This window comes from Mus caroli, chromosome 9 (genome assembly GCF_900094665.2).
Source record: "Mus caroli chromosome 9, CAROLI_EIJ_v1.1, whole genome shotgun sequence".
Classification (NCBI taxonomy): domain Eukaryota; kingdom Metazoa; phylum Chordata; class Mammalia; order Rodentia; family Muridae; genus Mus; species Mus caroli.
Window position 1 is genome coordinate 39135937 of NC_034578.1, and position 20286 is coordinate 39156222.

General features: G+C 42.3%; 1 long non-coding RNA gene across 1 annotated transcript; it reads right to left on the reverse strand.

Moving 5' to 3' along the window:
* Window positions 1-5252: 5252 nt before the first annotated feature.
* LOC110302087 lies at window positions 5253-10215 on the reverse strand. Its single transcript, XR_002378770.1, has 2 exons — window positions 10144-10215; window positions 5253-6538 (listed from the first exon to the last, which is right to left on the reverse strand). It is a non-coding gene; the product is annotated as an uncharacterized LOC110302087 (long non-coding RNA).
* Between the last annotated feature and the right edge of the window lie 10071 nt (window positions 10216-20286).

The window sequence follows — 20286 nt, forward strand, 5'->3', positions numbered from 1 at the left end:
AGAGAGAGAGAGAGAGAGAGAGAGAGAGAGAGAGAGAGAGAGAGAGAGTTATATGTGTGAGAGAGCGTTCATGTGTATGTACAAGCATGAGCCCATCAATGTCACAGCACATGTATGGAGGACAAAGAACAACTTGCAAGAGTTGGTTCTTTCCTTCCGTCATTTGGATTCCAGGGATAGAACTCAGGTCTTCAGACTTGGGCTGCAAGCACCTTTATCCACTGAGCCACCTCAATGGCCATCTCTTGGTTTAAAAATGTATTTCAATTCAGACGGCAGCGGGACAAATGAGTCCAGAACTCACGGACTGGCCTTAGAAAGCTCTGGAGGCTCTCTCCTCAAAATATAACACGGCGATGAGCCAGACGTAGAGAGAAACCAGTCACAGTGCGTAAAGGATAAGCGGTGTAAGTGGACATTTAGGGGACAGGCTCAGGGAAGGGGTCAGGCGAGCAGGGAGCTCAGAAGTGTTGGCCACATTTTATAGGAAGCATTAAAGCAAGAAAGGTAATGAGCAGAGTTAGGAAAGGGGGTGTCAAGTGTTTTGAGAAAACAGTTGTCCCAAGGTTCCCCTGACCTAGCCCTGAAAATGATGCCATTGCAGTTCTTGCTCATAGAAATCCTGCGCCCTTGAGCTTCAGTGTCGAGAACTCTTCCAAGGAATTAACCCGCTAATTGTCTCTGCCTAATACATGACTCTCATTGAGCCTCATGTGTGTGGTGGTCTGTAAGTGTTCCACTTGGACTGTAACATCAGGCCTTTCAGTTTTAAGTCCTTTATCCATTTGAGTTCATCCCGTGTGTGGTATATACAGTAAGGGCCAGATTTCATCCTCTCTGGTGCAGAGGTCTATGTTTCTCCTTATCATTTATTGAATTCCAACCTGTGAAGGAAGGGGAAACATGAACTTGGGAGGGAGTATATGGGAGAGAATTGGATTGGGCTGGAAGGAATGCAGGGTGGACTTGATCTAAACACATTGTGTGCATGTACAAAATTATCACTGTCTCTTTGGGTGGTATGCCAGTTTGAGTCAGGTTAACACACTGGATGCCAAACTTGAAAGGGTGCCTAACGAATTTGAGAAACTGCCTTATCGGTCTGGAAGATAGAGACCTGGGTGGTTTCCACAAAGATCTTTCTCATTTATGAGAGCATGTTCTTGGTCTCCTCGCGCACAATTTGATGAATAGCAGAGTGGCCCCGGAGTTACAAGTTAGAAATAAAGTCTACTGGTCTTATAAAGGTTAGCTGAATGTATAAAAATGGCAAGGAAGTTTACATCAGTGTAGAGCCCGCTCGTGATCTTAAGAACCTGAATGTGGATTCTACCTGGTCAACTACGTCAGAGCCTGTTTTAGTGGGGAGGATAAGAGAGACAGCCTGATAGGACCAGGGGATGTACAAAGGGTAAATACCTCAATTGGCTTGTCTGCCATCCAGTGTTCTGGAGCTGCTATGTATTCAGGACATGGGTTGTGGATGCTCTAGGTACAGCAAGCTGTGAGCAATGTGTTCTTTCAACAGCGGAGGTTGATTTTCCCTCTACCAGGCATTTATTTAGGCGAAGCCAGGGTGTGCTGGTTGGCCCACAAGCTAGAGTCATTTGGGAAGAGGTTATCCCAATTGAGAAATTGCCTCCGTCAGAGTGGCCTGTAGGCAAGTTGTTGGAGGAATTTTCTTGATTACAGAATTATGTAGGGGGCAACTCACTGTGGGCAGTGCCATCCCTGGGCAGGTGGTCCTGAGGTCTATAAGGAAACAGACTGAGTAAGCCATGGAGAGTAAGCCTGTAGGCAGCACTCCACAGTGTTTGCTTAAGTTCCTGTCTTGACTTCCGTCAGTGATGGACTATGATCAGGTCATGTAAGGCCAAGAAACTTTCTCCCCCAGTTGACTTTTGGAATTCGTAACAGTACAAGAAAACAAACTCGAACATAGGCCACAGTTCTTTTAAAGGGACAGCACAGCTTCCTGGTCATTGCCAGATTAACTTCTCAATGTTTCATAACTCAAGTATGTACTGTCTTCAGCAGTAGGGTCTTACAAACAAGTTCTGAAGGGCAACCAAGAATAACAGTAATAATCTGTAAGACAGGCTCTATGGGGACCTCGCTTCTTAATAACTCCAAAGCTGCTAATCCTTCCCTGGAGCGGGGCTATAATTAAGGAGAGATACTGTCACCCCAACCCCCACTATTCGGTAATTCTATTTAAATTCTAAAGACATTTAAGAACCATGTGGGAACCTACTACTGTAGAACCTTTCTGAAATATATACACATGCATATATAAAAGCATTTGTATGGAATCCACCCGACTTCTAGAAACTATGTCATTAGAAATAGCTTTTTTTTTGTTTGTTTCCTTTTTTTTTGTTTTGTTTTGTTTTGAGACAGGGTTTCTCTGTGTAGCTCTGGCTGTCTGGGAACTCACTTTGTAGACCAGGCTGGCCTCAAACTCAGAAATTCGCCTGCCTCTACCTCCCGAGTGCTGAGATGAAAGGCATGTGCCACCACTGCCCGGCTAGAAATAGCTATGTCATTAGGGTTTATAACATATATCTCACTGGAGAAGACCTCAGATGATAAACTTGCCCATCTCCCTGTGTTAGTTCTTGTATATGTCATTGTGACAGGACCCTTGACAGAAGCAATTTAAGGAGAAGAGAATAGTTTAGCTAATGGCTTAAGGGGATACGATGGTCCATTGGTCGGTGAGAAAAGTGGTTGTGGTGCTGCCTATGGCAATGTGAATTTACAGCAGACAGTCTGTTCTGCCTAGACAGATCAAGAGACACAGAGAGCTCAGGCTGAAACAATGGGTTAAGCTATAAACTTTAAGTCCCACCTCCACCCAACCCCCACCCTCTTGCTCACTTCCTCTATCTTCCAACTTCTAAAGGCTCTACAGCCTCCCTACTGTTGTGTAACAGACTTCTCCCAGGGAAGTGCATCTCTCTCTCTCTCTCTCTCTCTCTCTCTCTCTCTCTCTCNCACACACACACACACACACACACACACACACACTTACTCAAAGTATGGACACCACCAAATCTGACTTGATGAACCACTGGGCTTTAATGGGGTTAATAATGGATGAGGGGTTACTTACAGGATCGAAATGACTCAGAGACAACAGTATTAACAAACCACAGCCAAGCAGCCTGTCAAAGCTGGGAACCTGAGAGCATTGTTCATCTTGCAGGCCGCTCAACAGGTTGGAGAGTGTCCTTTCCAGATGTCTCAGTTGGCTTGAGCCTCTTCCAGATAGATAGCTCAACTAGCTCTTGTTTCCTCCAGGCAGTTTGTCTGGCCTCTTCTTCCAGGTGCCTGGGCTTGTTTGAGATCTACTCTCAGCAGTCTGTACTGTTTATACTCTTTAGGATGGAGAGACCTAGTCAATCTGGTCAGTTTCAAGGACCTCCTGAAGCTATTATGGGTTGTTTCCTTCCTGTCTTAACAGAGCCTCCCTGCAAAATGAAATACTACCCTCCCAGCATCCAGTTGTTTCACCTCACTGTCAGCATCCTGTCCTCACTACCATTTCTCTTTCCTTACAGTCTATGTCCTAAGAAATTTTCCTCCAAAGTAGTGGCCTTGCAGAAAACTGCTACACAACAGCCACATCATCATGAATCCTCAACAGGGAACCAGATGTTAGAACAGATGTTAGAACATTGAGGCCTATGGAAGACACCTTCTATTCAAGCTACAACATCCTCCACAAATACTTGCCTCACCATGGGAGAAGACAATGGGAGACTCACAGAGCCACGGGGGGAATGATGAGAGAAGAGGAGACATCCTTGTGGGTGAATCAGAGGTAACAGTATGGAGTAAGGAGCAGAATGAAGCAATCCTTTGCTTGAATAACCACTTGAAGGGACTGGTATCAGCTCAAGACATCCCATAGACCAAGTTCTTGGGACCAAGGAGATGTATTTGCCTCTGAGGGACAAAGGACAGGAAGAAGAGACAAGATAGAGGATAAAGACTGGATGAAGGAAAGGGGTAAAAGAAACAAGGGAGAGGGGAAGGGCTATTTGGGGGGAGGAGAGGGGAAGGGGAAGGGACTAACTGGAGAAGGGTGCAGAGGATGAGAGAGCTTTGGGAACTTTGGAGAGTGAGAGAGTATGCAAATTGTGGTCAGGGAAAGGAAGAGAGGCAGGGTTGAGTAGGTCTTCAAGAATTTGGCTAGGCATGGGCCCAATGGGCTTTTTTTTTTTTTTTTTTCACATTTAAAGTAAGGGCCTGGTGGCTCCTTCTGACCTGAGCTTCCCCTCCTTTGGGCCATCCTAGCAGCAGGAGTCTCAGCCAAGAGTTGGAAATGGTGTTTTTGGTTACACTCATCGTGGCTGTGGAATACTTTCAATGCCAGGCAGGGTCAGACAGATTACCTAGTCGATATAGAGGCCAAGTGTGGGTACCAGTAGGTGAATTTCACAGAGCTCATGTCTGAGAGTACATGAGGCTGGGAAAAAGACATCCCAGAGGTGAGTCAGTCGGAATGGAGAGAGCAGAACCCATCACACTTGGTGGTCATTGGGCCAAGGTCAAAAGACTGGGTGTACTGGCCGATTTTGTGTGTCAACTTGACACAGGCTGTAGTTATCACAGAGAAAGGAGCTTCAGTTGGGGAAGTGTCTCCATGAGATCCAGCTGTGGGGCATTTTCTCAATTAGTGATCAAGGGGGAAGGGCCCCTTGTGGGTAGGACCATCTCTGGGCTGGTAGTCTTGGGTTCTATAAGAGAGTAGGCTGAGCAAGCCAGGGGACGCAAGCCAGTAAGTAACATCCCTCCATGGCCTCTGCATCAGCTCCTGCTTCCTGACCTGCTTGAGTTCCAGTCCTGACCTCCTTTGGTGATTAACAGGAATGTGGAAAGTGTAAGCTGAATAAACCCTTTTCTCCCCAACTTGCTTTTTGGTCATGATTTGGTCATAGTCTATTGTGCAGGAATAGAAACCTCGACTAAGACACTGGGCATCCCTATGTATCTCAAGAGATCAAAAAATGAGATCTCTAAGGCAGAGGAGTTGTCACCCAGTCTCTGTCACCAAGAGAGAGACACCAGTGGGTCCCATGTAAGAAAAAAAAAATACATGTCAGACAAAAATACATATAACTTGATGATTTTAATATGCTTTGCAAAACTTAGTTAAATTTCTCTCTCTCTCTCTCTCTCTCTCTCTCTCTCACACACACACACACACATACACACACACACTTAGTCACGTATCACACTGCAAGTGATTTTTCAGAATAGCTGTTAATTTATAATTCATCATGGTTGTTGATCCATGTACAAAGGAAAGTAAGATGGGAGAGTGTCACATTGGTTTCAAGGATTTATTTGGCTATATTCTGTTCCTTAAGCTTGGAGATAGTTGTAAAGATTTTCAGCTGGGCAGGCAGCTCAGTAGGAGAACATTTGCCAGGCATTCGGGAAACCTTGGCTTTGACCCCCAAAACAGTAAAAAAGACAAACACCAACCCAAACCAACACCAAACACCCAAATCACCCCGCTTCAGAGATGGGGTTGTGGCTTAGTTGTAGAATGCTTGCTTGCTAAGCACACATAAACCTCTGAATCTGATCTCCAGCCCAGAGTAAACAGGGCATGTTGACTTAGCAGAAGCTCTAAGATCAGAAGTCCAAGGTCATCCTTGGCCACATGAGTTTGAGGTCATCCCAAGATAGATGAAACCCCAATCTAAAAAAGAAATAACCGGCAACAAACACTTTGCCTATGCGGGTATTTGTTTTCACTGACACTATGTACATAGTGACACATAGTACATAGGTACATTTATTCATTACCATGTATAAGTGACTTTTTGACTATATCAAAAATTCAAGGTTAAATATTATTTTAAAAATAAGTAATCTAAATCCCTGTCAGAAAGACTTCATTATGAAATTGGTTGCTTTTTCTTGGAAAACAACATATCAAATAGGTCCATCTGGTGGTGAGTTAGAGAATCTCCAGTGTGCCTGATGGAAGGCTTCTCCAAGGCTGTAGCTTCAATTCAGAAGCAACAATAACAATCCTACGTGCATCAAGTGAATAACGGTTTTACAGAAGCATGGTTAAAACTCTTCACTCCATCCACAACCTGTTGAAAGGTTTAAAATCAACTCCCTGAAACACCGAGAGCCTGAGAAGCCTTCGATTTCCGCTCTCCTCCCTCTTCCCTGAAGGATTTTCCTCACCCTTCAGGTGCGCTTGCCTCCCGTGTGACATCTTCCGGATAGCTCCTACCTACACATTCCTTCTTCTGTACTTGGATACTGTCGCCACCTCCACTGCCAATCCTGAGGTATATCCACGCAGTTACACAAAGTTCAGGTCGCTGTATGAGCATGTTATTGAATGAAGCAAATGAGTCACAGAGTGCACGTGTTCCCACGTGAGCATAGTGGATTCCAACGTTCCATTGTTTCTTTGATGACCTCTTTCCATAATGAAGGCTCCTGCACCATAATTAGAAGCACAGGCTTGCAGTAGGGAACAGTTCACAGTTGTCACCTCAGCCTATGGACAGGAAAGGCAGCAATATCAGAAGTTCAAGGTCACCCTTGGCTAGATTAGAAAGTTTGAGCACAGCTACATCGAACTAAGTTTCAGAGAAGAATTAAGCCACCAACAGACAAATCAACTGGGCTTTGGTGCCAACTCCTGAGCCTCAATCCCATCTTCACACTTATTGACACTGTAACCTCGTGCCAATCAGCCCCATTCTTTTATTCCTCAGTTTCCTCATTTGTAAAATACGGGTTGTAATTATATTAATCTCATATTGGTTATTGGGAAGAAGTTGACCATTAGATATCACATAATTAGAAAAATGCCAAGAATATAATAAGCATGCAATGAAGTATTAGCTAGTATTGTTCTGTTTGCAATTTCAAAAACATTAAAAGTATTATATTGTTTTAGTTTGAGGGGTTGGGGACCCAGGTTTTTAATGTATTAAAAGGTTTAAAATCGACTTCCTGCAATTCTGTGAGCCTGGAACGCCTTTGATTGCCACTATTGTCATCTCTCTTGGAAATAACGGTGTGTGCCATTGCACCAGACCCGTTTTGCTTTATAATGGGAGGGTGCAGGGGTGGGTGCTACCCTTACCCTCTTGTTAATTCATTCGATCTTCTATAATCCGATTTTCATAAGTCAGCTTGCATTTCTTATGTTTGCCTAAGTTATCTGATATACTACATCACTTGACACACAAGCCCCAATCTCACAGTTCATCCTATCCTACTGAGCTTGGCCTGTCCTAAGAGGACTTCCCAACATTTGCTATTTGCTTCTTCTATCCCACCTAACTCTTGATTCTGTATTTTCCTGCTGCTTCTGGACAACACTTTAAATACACTCACTCTTCAACTTCAACCAGGAAACAGAACCTCTCTCTCTCTCTCTCTCTCTCTCTCTCTCTCTCTCTCTCTCTCTCTCTCTCTCTCTGTGTGTGTGTGTGTGTGTTTAAATAATATGTCTAATTTTAAAATGTATTTCTTGCCAATATTTGTTGTTTCCAAAATTGCATAGACTACCTCCATGTTCCACTTCTGAATTTTCTAGAAGGCCTGGCTGAGTGGAGCCTTCTTGGTTTTTTTAGCCTTGTCCTTGCCTACAGGTCGTGACATGCACACAAAACTGCAGTTGCTTTATAATTTAGCAACCCAAATGATTCACACCCCTCTTCTCAAGAAAGAGATTTCTGCCCATGACAAGAACCCTGTTGGCTTAGTTTGAGATCTCAGCTCACCTTGGCTGACATAAAAAGGAACTAGTGTTCTTGACAGTCCAGTGTCATTTGTACTCAAGCCAATATGGTGGCTTTCAGCTCCCACTGGCTGCTGCCTGCAAGGTCTCCACCTCCACACCTGACCAGGCTACTACATGCAGTTTGCTAGTTGTATACTAAACAGTCTTAGACGGTTTCATATCATATTCAGCACAGATTCGTATTTATTAAGATAAACCACGGAGGCAGAAGTCATTCAAACCATGGGATTGCATGGCTCACACAAAGACACAGCAGAAAGTGTCAATGTGTGAAGCACTTGTGACATGGGGACTGGGGGTAAGGAGCCTCCTTTTAAGAAGTGTTAGATGGACTCCATAGGAAAAACAACATAGGCTGGCTGGACCACCCAGTGTGCTCCCAGAGACTAGACCACCCACCAAGAAGTATACATGGAGGGGTCCATGGCTCCAGATACATATGTAGCAATGAGAAGGGAGGCCCTTGGTCCCAGTGTAGGGGGGATGCTGGAGTGATGGTGCAGGAGAGGGTGTGTGTGTGGGGGGGAGCATCCTCATATAGGCAAAGGGGACAGGAGAGAAGGTAGATATGGCATGGGGAGCTGGTGGAGGGGTAACCGGGAAGTGTGGTATCATTTGAGATTTAAACAAATGGAATGATTAATACATAAAAAATTAAATTAAAAAAAGTGTTAGAGGAGTACATGGTACAAATTACAATAGAAAGCTGTGCTGGAGAATTTAGCATAACTGAGAGGTCTACTGGACCCTTTCCCTCCTCTACTATTGGCTCATCCAGGCACAGGGGAGATATTGGCGAGGAAGGCAGCTCCTGAGAGAAGTGTGCTCTCTCCCACACTCCTGCCAATCTACTGAGGGCACAGCCAAGAGATTAAACACCACAGATTCTTAGATCCAAGATTGTAGGGGGTATAGGACTCTATCTCTCCTGCCCGAGAAGCAGAGCAGAAATGTGGGAGGAGAGGGGGTGTGCACTCCATCCCCCCTTTCTGTCTCCTTGATTATATTACATTCCTTGAAAGTTACAATGAGATAAAGAAGCAGATTTTTATTTCATCACTTGATAGGACAGAAATTTTATCCATAGGTGAGAATAACAAATGTTCTAGAGCAGAATTGTGATGCATCATCTTTATGGTCAATCTGACTGGATTTATCGCCACCTGGGGGCATTTCTGGAGAGAATTAGGAGGTGAGGAAATCCACCCACAAGGTGAATGTTACGGTGGTGCTCTGGGGTACCCATGAAGTAAAATGGGTAAAGGGGAAGCCCAGAGCACCGCAAGCCTTCCTCTGCTTCCTGATGCCTATGGACAGGCCATTGGGCCTCGCCATCCTTGCCATGACGGATGGACACTTCTGAGTCAACCCAAATCATGTCTTTCTCTCAAATTGTTCTGGTCATGGTGCCAAGGAAGGCAATACAGAGATACATGCAAGATGTTTAAAGAAAAATATAAGTAGCCCTAAATACGTCATAGCATTTAAAATATGTGATTAGCTGAGACTTCAAAGTCACTTAAAATATTCCTTCTTCCCTCTCTTTTTAAAAATCATAATACAAAAAGTCACTGTGGCACAAATCTTATAAAAAAAGAAGGTATTATTTTTAGTTAACCAAAAACATGAAAAAATTGCTTAAAACTCTTAAAGACAGTTGAGACTCCACTGATGAATTAGAGGACAGTGTGTCCGAAGATTAATGATGGAACAGTAAGACACAGAAATGAAGATTTCCTGGAGATCTATTGAACAAAAAATGAAAAACAGGAACAAACTTCAAATATTCCACAATGAAGGCTCTGATTAGAGGAAAGCTCCTTTTCTTTATTTTTTATATTTATTTATTTCATGTTTATGTGTTTGCCTACATGAATGTGGGCCAGGAGGAGGATTGCGGATCCCTGGAACCTAGTTCTAGGCACCTGTGAGCCACCTTGTGGGTGCTGGAAATTGAATCCAGGTCCTCTGCAAGAGGAGCAGATGCTCTTAGCTGCTGACCCATCTCCCCCATCCTGAAAATTTCACTTTAAACTGAGTTAAGCATCCTGTGCTATTCCGAAATTAAGTGTTGAGTTTGAGATGTGTATCACCATTTATTGAGCACTTTCTATGAAGCAGATCTCTCTCTCTCTCTCTCTCTCTCTCTCTCTCTCTCTCTCTCTCTCTCTCTCACACACACACACACACGCACACACACACACACACAATCTCAGAGTCTCATAATCACTATAAGGTAGGGATTCTCTGTTCTCCATGTCTAGATGTGAGGTCCATACCCTAAGGAAATGGCATTCCTCATGCAGGCAGCCCAGATTGTAAGAGAAGAAGCCATCCCTGTGACCTACCTTACCCACAGCTGTACAAAAGGAGTGGAAATTGCTCAGTTCCTGATGAAGTGACATCTTTGGCAGATTTACTGCCAAGTATGATTTTGAAATCCTCAACCAAACTGACCTTCCTCATTACACAGCCTGACTCTAGCTCAGGAGCAGCCAATCCAACCTCGGGCTCATGACTCATGTTATGGGCTGACATGCAAATCTTGGCCAGAGAAGGTTGAGAGCAACTGCCCACAATATCTCTATTGAATTGAATTTTTGAAATAGCCAATCAGGAAGTGGGTGAGGCAAACCTTGGAGGCCATGAAACAAGTATTGAGGCTGGTGTTAAAAGGAATTAGGAGAAGCCATTGGTTGAAGCTGAATTTCTTCACAGAGTCCCAGCAGACCAGGCTAAAAACCAAAGTGGATTCACTCACTCTGGAGTTCCATCTCCCAAGAAATTGGGAGAAAGAAATAAGAGCCTTAAACTAAGTCAGTATGGAATATACCGGTGAGACTGCCGCCCTAATAACCACCAGAAAAATACTTCAATTTAATTTTTCCTCGAAGGAAAATAATTGAAATAATCAACTTCTTTTGTGTCCTTTTGTTTTTATTTGGTTTGAACAGTGTTGAGAGTTGAACCTGGCACCTCATGCTTAATAGAGCTATATCCCTCCAGCCCTATGTTTTCCTCTCCCTAATCTCCTCAGTTTCCTCTGTCTATAAAGCTAGCCTTCTCTTGCTCAGCTCACTGAATCAAGTTATTCTGTTTCATGGGATAAAATATTGCAGGATTCTAGAATCAGAAACCAATCCGATCCAGAGCACAACAACTGGATCTGTAATTGTTTTTTCTTTTGACAGAGCAGCCATGACTCAAAGGTGTCCCCGAAGTTTATGTGTTGGAAATTTAACCCGCAATCCAGTACTGTTATAAAGTGAGGCTTTTGAGAAGTGACTAGGTCCTGAGGACTCTGCTCTTGCAAATGGATTGAGGTCACTGTGGAAATAGCTTGCTGCTAATGCAATGGGTGTGGGTTTGTTATAAAAAGTAACCATAGCCCCGTCTTGCTCTCACACCTTCATCCAAGGAATAGACAGTGAAAAGCCCTTGCCTGTATCCCTGGACTTTGAACTTGCTGGCCCTAGATTGGATGAAATTAATCTTCAATAGAAAGCATCAAGTGTGTGGTGGTGTAATAGCAAAAGGAGAGGGGAACAGACTGAGGGCAACTAACTTTGCTCTTAAGAACAGTTGCTAACTGAAATGGAGCTAGACTGTTGCACCACCAGTGGCAGAAAGACCAATGAAGAAAAGGAATGGGTAGAATTGATTAGGAAAAAATAAAAGTAAAGAATTTTGTGTGTTTGCTTGTTGACCATACCAAATTCTACAAACAGCCTAACCTACAGAATCAAACTCATATGATGCAGTATTATCTCATTCTCACTACCTGTTGTGCATCAGGGAGTTCTAAAGGGAAGTTCATGAAGACTCAGGAAGTAAACTTACAAATTTCAGGAAGTCCCTGAAACTCACCAGGTGCATAGAGCTCCCCTCTCCCCAAGGTTATACATAAGAAGTAAGGACTGCTTAAAAGAAGAGACTTTCCATCTGTCCAGTGGCCTCTAAGTTGTTCAGAGACATCCAGGGTACTAGCTTCATAAGTCATGACCCATGCTAACATGAGCTTTTGTTGATGCAACTGGATTTGTGTGATTTGGTTCTGTAAATAACCCCTCATCTGTACTCTTGTAAGTAGTCACAGTAAACTCACTGGTTTGTCAGGATGGATTAGGTAGTATTGTTGCTTCAGTCAGACATCAATTCCCTATTTGGGATTAGTAGACAGTTGTTCACATCTCCCAAGAAATACAAGTACACCGTGTCTGCTCATAACCAATTGTTCTCAGCTCCAGATTTACTGTTTCTTGAGTATACCATTGTTGGCCCAGCTCCTTCTGTTGTATCCTATAATATTTGGCCCAAGACAAACTCCTCTAAGAAGTTTTCCAGAACCTTCTCATTCAGACTAAAGCTATCTGAGCAGAGATCCACTGTTCTTAGAGTTGCCTCAATCTCTCAATCTAGAAATTTATTATGAGATTTCTAAGTAATAAGCCTATGGTAAATAAACAAAATGTTAAAAGGAGGTCAAGTATCAGTTGTCACAAGTACTAAGTTAAAAACCTTTAAACTATCAACAACAACAAAACCAAAAAAAATACCATACAGGAAGACAGCGTACCCTCTAGTTTGAGAGGTAGCACCTGAGTTATAGCCATTCACACATCTTTGTTTTATTTCATTTTCCAAGTTAAACCAAGTGCATTCTGAAATATACACAATATGTATTTATATACACACAGGTATGCATAGTGTGTGTGTATGTGTGTGTGTGTGTGTGTGTATTATTGACTCTGAATGATTAAACTGTTTTAATCCATCTGTAACTTATAACAAAACAGATCTGGTCCTAAGTTAATGGCAATGCCCCCTGGAACAGCCCATGTGTTCTTGAGGCAATCCATCTGCACTATAACCAATAAATTGCCCCTAAAACTGTAAGGCAATTCTCTGAGTCCTGCAGAGAAATGATGCAAATGCATCTGGCTCTCTGCCTTGGCTTTATCCATTTAGATTACCAGTTTGCAAGCAAACTTATGTATGAAATTTCCAAAGCTGGCGCAGGACCCTAAGACAGGAGAGTGGTGGCGGCTTGTACTCATAGAAGTACAATAAGTGTTCCGGATCATCACATCATTTCAAAATATTCTCTCTCTCTCTCTCTCTCTCTCTCTCTCTCTCTCTCTCTCTCTCTCTCTCTCTCTCTCCTACTATAATACCAAAAGCCAGGGAGGAAGGACACATTTAAAAAGAATGATTCAGTAAGAACTCTTCCCATTCATCTTCAATGGTTCCCACCGGATATGGGGGGCGGGGTGTGATTTGAACATTCCCAGGAAATGGATCTTTCAATCTAGAAACTTGGTTTTTCTCCCACTGACTGCCTGCCACTCATCAGTTCATTTACAATGTCTAAAGGTTCCTAAATGGCGAACTTGAAGTTAGAAACAAAATTGCAAGATGCAAACTTTGTAACCCCAGACACTTACTATCAAATTCTTTACACCTCTTCTACAAATAAGACACTTATTTTCTGTTATGATTTCAAAGTGTTTTACTGAAGACTATGCAGGCTGGTCATTTAAAAGCTGAAAATATTAGAGGTGAAAGGAATGTAATGGATGCACGAGTGTTCTCAGCGCTCAAGAAAAGCTGCTGTCAGCCATCTGGTATGTTTTTCTCTCAGTCTTTTAAAAGTGTTCATATTGGTTCAGACCAATTTGACTTTTATTTTTTTTTTAATATTTTTATTACATATTTTCCTCAATTACATTTCCAATACTATCCCAAAAGTCCCCCACCAATTTGACTTTTAAATGACACATTGCCTTTTCTGCAGTGGATGAGGATCCCTCACCAACTCCGTTTTAATGACTACAACTATTACAAGTTATTTTCCACCCATGTCAGATTATACTTCTGCCACCACCATCAAAGGAGGAAGTTGTCATGACCGACCAGACTGTTCTTAAAATGTTCTCCCACCTCACCTTTTCCCTCTTTCCTTCCTCACATTCCAGACTTTAGTGGTACCCTGTGGGTTGCTGTGTATCATGCTGTCTCTGACATTCTATATCCTACATTCTACATGTTGATCCTTCTAAGACATCTTACTGTCTTCCCTTCTTCATTTCTTCCATTTTCCTATGTCTGTTTCCACTTTTGCTTTTCCCCTAAGTAATTTCTGTTGATCCCTGATAACCAGAATCAAAGGTCTGGGGGTAGTACATGGATAGAATAAAAGAGAGAGTGTTTAGAATTTGGTCCTCAGTTTTTAAAAAGGGTGTACAGAAAAGAAGATGAGAAGAGGCCCCCAGAAGAAAGCCAAGCACAATATGATATCGTGGGAATTTTATGAAAAAATTTGTCAAAATTCATAGATCAGTGGCATACTCCTATAATCTCAGCACTCTCAGGGCTAAGACATAAAGATCCTGAGTTGGAGACTACCCTGATAAGCTTGGCTCATGGGAAATGGCACTATTAGGATGTTCAGCCTTGTTGGAGGAAGCGTGTCACTATGTAGGCAGGTTTTGAGGTCCTATGCTCAGGATCCACCCTGTGCAGAAGAGAGCCTCCTCCTAGCTGCCTGTGAGACAGTCTTTCCTGGTTGCAGTCAGATCAAGAGGTAGAACTCCAGCACCATATCTGCCTGGATGTTGCCATGTTTCCCACCTTGATGAACTGAATCTCTGAACCTGTAATCCAGCCCCAATTAAATAGTGTCCCTTATAAGAGTTGCCTTGGTCATAGTATCTTTTCATAGCAATGGAAACCCTAACTAAGACAGATGGTATAGTCATAACGTTTCTAGCGCTGTGGTAAAATACCATGGCAATGGAATTTGTACAAGAGAGTTTATTTTGGCTCCTGGTTCCAGAGGGATAAGAGTCCATCATGATGGGGAGGTACCATGTGTGTGGTGAGGGGTGTGGCAGCAAGTGTCAGGCACGCAGCAGGAGCAAGAAGCTGAGAGATCACATCCCAATCGAGAGAGAGAGAGAGAGAGAGAGAGAGAGAGAGAGAGAGAGAACTGCAAGTGGGGCAAGGCTATGTATGCTCAAAACCCCTAGTGACGTCATTCCTCCAGTGAGATCACATCTCCTAAATCTTCTCAAACAACATCACCAAGTGGAGATTAAGTGTTCAAATGACTCAGCCTCTGGGGGACATTTCTCATTCAAACCACCACTCCTGAGCAAGACAATATGATCTGTCTTAATTAGGGGTTCTAATACTGTGAAGAGACACCATGACACCTATGGGCCTATGGGGGTCATTTTTATTCAAACCACCACATTCTACTCTCTGGCCCTCATATCATAGCCCTATCATAATACAAAATGCATTTAGTTCAACTTCAAAGGTCCCCATAATCTTTCCCCGTCTCAAAGTTGTTTAGAAGTCCAAAGTCTACTCTCAAGACTCATGGCTATCTCTTAATTATAACCCTAGTAAAATCAAAAGGAAAAAGCAGATCATATATTTCCAGCGTAAAATGGCACAGGATGTATGTACATTACCATTCCAAAAAGGAGATAAAGGGAACATAATTAGGAAATACTGGACCAAAGCAAGACTGAAAAGTAGCTGGACAAACTCCAAACTCTGCATCTCCTCGTCTGGTGTCCAAACACTCTTCAGATCTCCAACTCCTTTCAGCTTTGTTGACTGTGGCACACTTCTTTCTCTTGGGCTGATAGCCACTCTCCTTGGCAGGTACCCCACAACTCTGGCATCTTCGAAATCTTGGGGTCTCCAAGACAGTCCAGCTTTGCCTTCACAGCTCCACACAATGGCCCCTCTAGTCCTCTACACATGAACACCCCTGACACATGCCTGGTTTCCATGGTTTTCCATAGTTTCAGAGGAAGGTTTCATAACCCCTTTCTTCTATCCTTGACTCTAAAGCCAGAATCATATGCCCCACACTGCTAACTACTGCTGCTTGCTGAGGCTGAAACATGAACGCTTCATTCAAATATATTTTCATCAGCTTCTGGTTTTGATGGTTTTCTTCACTCTTTAAGTTTGGCTGTCCTGGAACTTGATCTCTAGACCAGACTGGCCTCGAACTTAGAGATCTGCACATCTACCTCCAGAGTGCTGACATTAAAGATGTTCACCACCACACCTGGCTCTGAACTTTTCTTTAATTCCTTTCACAAAGTGGAAGCTTGGTTGGGTGGGATCTTGCCCTTAGATCACGACTCCCTTCATCCCACTTAACATCAGAATTTTCTTTAATCTATTTATCTCTTTGAACACAGGACTTAGCTGTGTTCCACTTCCTGGTGTCCCTTTTCCCTTGAATTGTCCATTTTAAAACTTTCCTTGCTCAGTTTGCTTTATTAGCATGGCTACTGATAGCTGCATAACACAGTTTGCAGGGAAATTTCCTCTGTTAATCCAATACTCTCCAATTTAGCCTCAGGCACATCTTTTCATTCATTAAAAAAAAAATTGGAATAGGGCCAAAAATAGTCATGTTTTTCACAAAAATATCTCCAGAACAGTCTCTAGGTCACATACTAAAATTTTTCTCCTCTGAAACCTCTTGAGCTGGGCCCCCACAGTTGAAACCACCCCAGCACCATTGTCTCCCATGCTCCAGCTAGAATGACCCACTAAGCAGTGCTTAATGCATTCCACTGCTTTCCTAACCCAAAGTTCCAAAGTCTACATCCTCCAAACCAAATCATGGTGCAGCCTATTACAGCAATACCCAAGTGCCTGATACCAACTTTTGTCTTAATTAGGGTTTCTCTTTCTGTGAAGAGACATCATAACCATGACAACCCTCATAAAGGAAAATATTTAATGGAGGCTGTCTTACAGTCCAGAAGTCTAGTCCATTGTCACCATGGCAGGAAGAATGGCGGCACACAGGCAGATGTAGTACTGCAGGAGCCAAGAGTTCTACACCTGGATCAGCAGATAGCAAGAAGAAAGTGCCTGGCTTGAGCTTCTGAATCTCAAAGCCCCACTACCCAGTAACACACTTCCTCCAATAAGGCCACACCCACTCAACAAGGCCACACCCACTCCAACATGGCCACACCTTCTAATAGTGCCACTCCCTATGGGCCAATGGGGACCATTTTTATCCATACCCTTCTTTTTTATTTAAAAGAGGAATTAACTACTGATATATTTAACATACTAAGTAACTAAGCAAAGAAAAGTATGTGGTATACAATTCCAGTAATATGGATGTTAAAAATCTAAAATATACCTATAAAAAGTATATCTAGCATCAGGGTGAGTGTGGAGCTTGAGTGCATGGGGCTGTAGGGTAACTTTTGAAGTGTTGGGAATTTTCTGTATGTTGGTTATAGCTGTGGTTGCTTTCAAGATTTATACACTTGCCAACATCTATCAAATAGCCAATTCTGTATCACCACACTTATGTTTTAGGGAATTATACCCCAGGCTATTGAAAAGTTGCATAGGTCATGGAGAGAGAAACTTTGGAAATGATATTTTTAGAAGCCATGACATTTGTGTTTGACAGTGCTTCTACCCTGAGGCAAAATATCTAATTAAAAATGTTCAATGAGGAAAGATGTGGTTTTCTTGTATAGCAGGCTGAGTCTACCTCCTTGGGGCTGTGATGTGCCAGTACATCCTGGCAGAAGAGTGGAGATGCTCACACAACAACAACAACAACAACAACAACAACAACAAGTTGGGAGTCAGAGAGACAGGAAGGGGCCAGAGATAATCTTACAAAGGCTCCTTCCAATCAATGCCAGCCCCCAACTATCTTCATCAGCATGAAGGCATCAGTGGATGAACCAGCTGATGGAATTGGTGTCCTTCTGACCCAATCATCTCTCAGTGTCTGCACCACAGGCTATGTGACACACCTTCTCCTTCACCTCAATTTCTCAGTTCTAATCTCCCAGTCTCATCCCCAGCTCTGCAGCAGAACCTCTGTGGCAGCCTCCCCTGACTTCCCTGGTTCCTTTCTCCTGTGGGTCCCATAGATCTTCCCATCTAACCTCCTTCTCTTCCCCGGTTGCCTCATTCCAGCTCCCAACCTCAGCAGGCACTCACTGCTCATCCACAGACCACACCCTCAAGGGAAACAGGTAACCTGTTTGTAGATTTCTCTTTCTTTTGTTCCTCTGCATCCAACCCATTAGTCCCATTCCCAGTGCTATTGCAGACCCTCGGTGGTGACCTTTCTTCACTGTCTTCCCCCACCCCCAATCAAAGGAGAAAAATAAGCAGATCCTGGTTGAGCACTCTGCTTTCCTCCCTCCTGTGAGTCCTCTCAGACCCCATTCCTAAATACCAGCTTCCAATACCCAGAAACACCTAGAACCCCCAGTGGCCAAAACTATCAAGTCCAGAGAAAATTTCATACCAGGCAACACACAGCCATCACAATCTCTGAAAATTCATACAGGAAACAGAAACCGAGGTAGAAAACACCCACCCAACAAAGACAACCCAGAATTCAGCACCTACACCTATACTATCCCAACCCCAGATGTCTAGAGGCCAGCATTTTGTCTTCTTTGGGTTACTGTAATACTCAAGCCACATAAAAACCCAACAACGGAGAATTACAGACTAATTTTCTTTATGAACATATATGCAAAAATCCTCAACACCAAATCCAAGAACACATCAAAAAGACCATCCACCATGATCAAGTAGGCTTCATCCCAGAGATTTAAGGATGGTTAGATATATAAAAACCAATAAATGCAATCCATTATATAAACAAACGAAAACACAAATAAACAAAACAAAATAAAAACCCACATGATCAACTCATTAGATGCAAAAAAGGCTTTTGACAAAATCTAACACCTCTTCATGATATAATTCCTGGAGAGATTAGGGATACAAGGAGCTTACATAAACATAATAAAGGAAGTTTATAGCAAGCCTATAGCTAAGATCAATTTAAATGGAGAGAAATTCAAAGCAGTTCTGCTAAAATGAGGAACAAGACCAGGTTGTCCACTCTATCCATATCTGTTCAATATAGTACTTCAAGTCTTAGCTAGAACAATAAGACAACTGAAGAAGATCAAGGGGGATACAATTTAAAAAGGAAGACATCAAAGTATCTTTATTTGCAGGTGATAATGATGGTACACAAAAGAGACCCTAAAAATATTTTACTGGGGAACTCCTACAGTTGATAAATACTTTCCTCAAAGTAGCTGGATACAAAGCTAACTTACAAAAATCAGTAACCCTCCATATATCATTTATCATTTGACTAATGGACTGAGAAAGAAATCCAGGAAGCAGAAGTTTTCACAATAGCATCAAAGAGTATAAAATATTGAGGTAATTCTAAACCAAGCAAGTGAAAGACTTATATAATAAAAACTTCAAGTCTTTGAAGGAATAAATTAAAGAATATATCAGCAGATAAAAAGATCTCTCATGCTCATGGATCAGTAGGATCAACGTAGTAAAAATGACCATCTTACCAAAAGCAATCTACAGATTCAATGTGATTCCCATCAAAATCCCAACATAATTCTTTACAGATATTAAAGGGGCAGTTTTCAACTTTCTGTGGAAAACCAAAAAAATTCCATGATAGCTAAAATAGTAAAAGAAATCCTAGAGGTCTCATTAGTCCCAATTTCAGGTTGTACTACAGAGCTATAGTAATAAAACCCACATAGTATTGGCATAAAAAACAGATGTGTTGATCCATGTACTCCAATCAAAAAGACGGACATAAATTTACACACCCACGTGCACCAGATATTTTGATAAAGAAGCCAGAAATGCACACTGGGGAAAAAAAGATAGTGTATCTTCAACAAATGGTGCTGATCAAACTGGATGTCTGCATGTAGAAGAATGCAAATAAATCCATACTTATGACCCTGCACAAAACTCAAGTCTAAGTGGAACAAAGACCTCAACATAAAACCATATGCACTGAACCTAACAGAAGAGAAAGTTGACAACAGCCTTGGCATAGGAAAAGACTTCATGAACAGAACACAATTAGCACAGGCTTAGAGCCTGTTCTAAGAACAACAATTACTCAATGGGGCCTCCTGAAACTACAAAGCTTCTGCAAGGCTAAAGACACCATCAATAAGACAAAAAAACCACCAACAGATTGGGAAAGGATCTTCACCTATCCTAAATCAGATAAGGGACTAATATCCAATATATATAAAGAACTCAAGAAACTATGTATTAAAAATTTCAAATAATTTAATTTTAAAAATGGAATACAGATTTAAACAGAATTCTCAGTAGGAGAAACTCAAGCAGCCAAGAAAGACTAAGAGATGTTTAATATCCTTAGTCATCAGGGAAAGACAAATCAGAATTATTTTGAGATTCCATCATTCTCATGTCAGAGTGGGTCTTTGATCTTGTGCCTGCTCTTGGGGTTCTTTTTCTTCTGTTGCATTACCTGGTCTAGATTTGGTGTGATGTGTTTTGTTTTATCTTATTGTACTGGCTGATTTTACATGTCAACTTGACACAAGCTGGAGTTATTACAGAGAAAGGAGTCTCCCTTGAGAAAATGCCTCCTA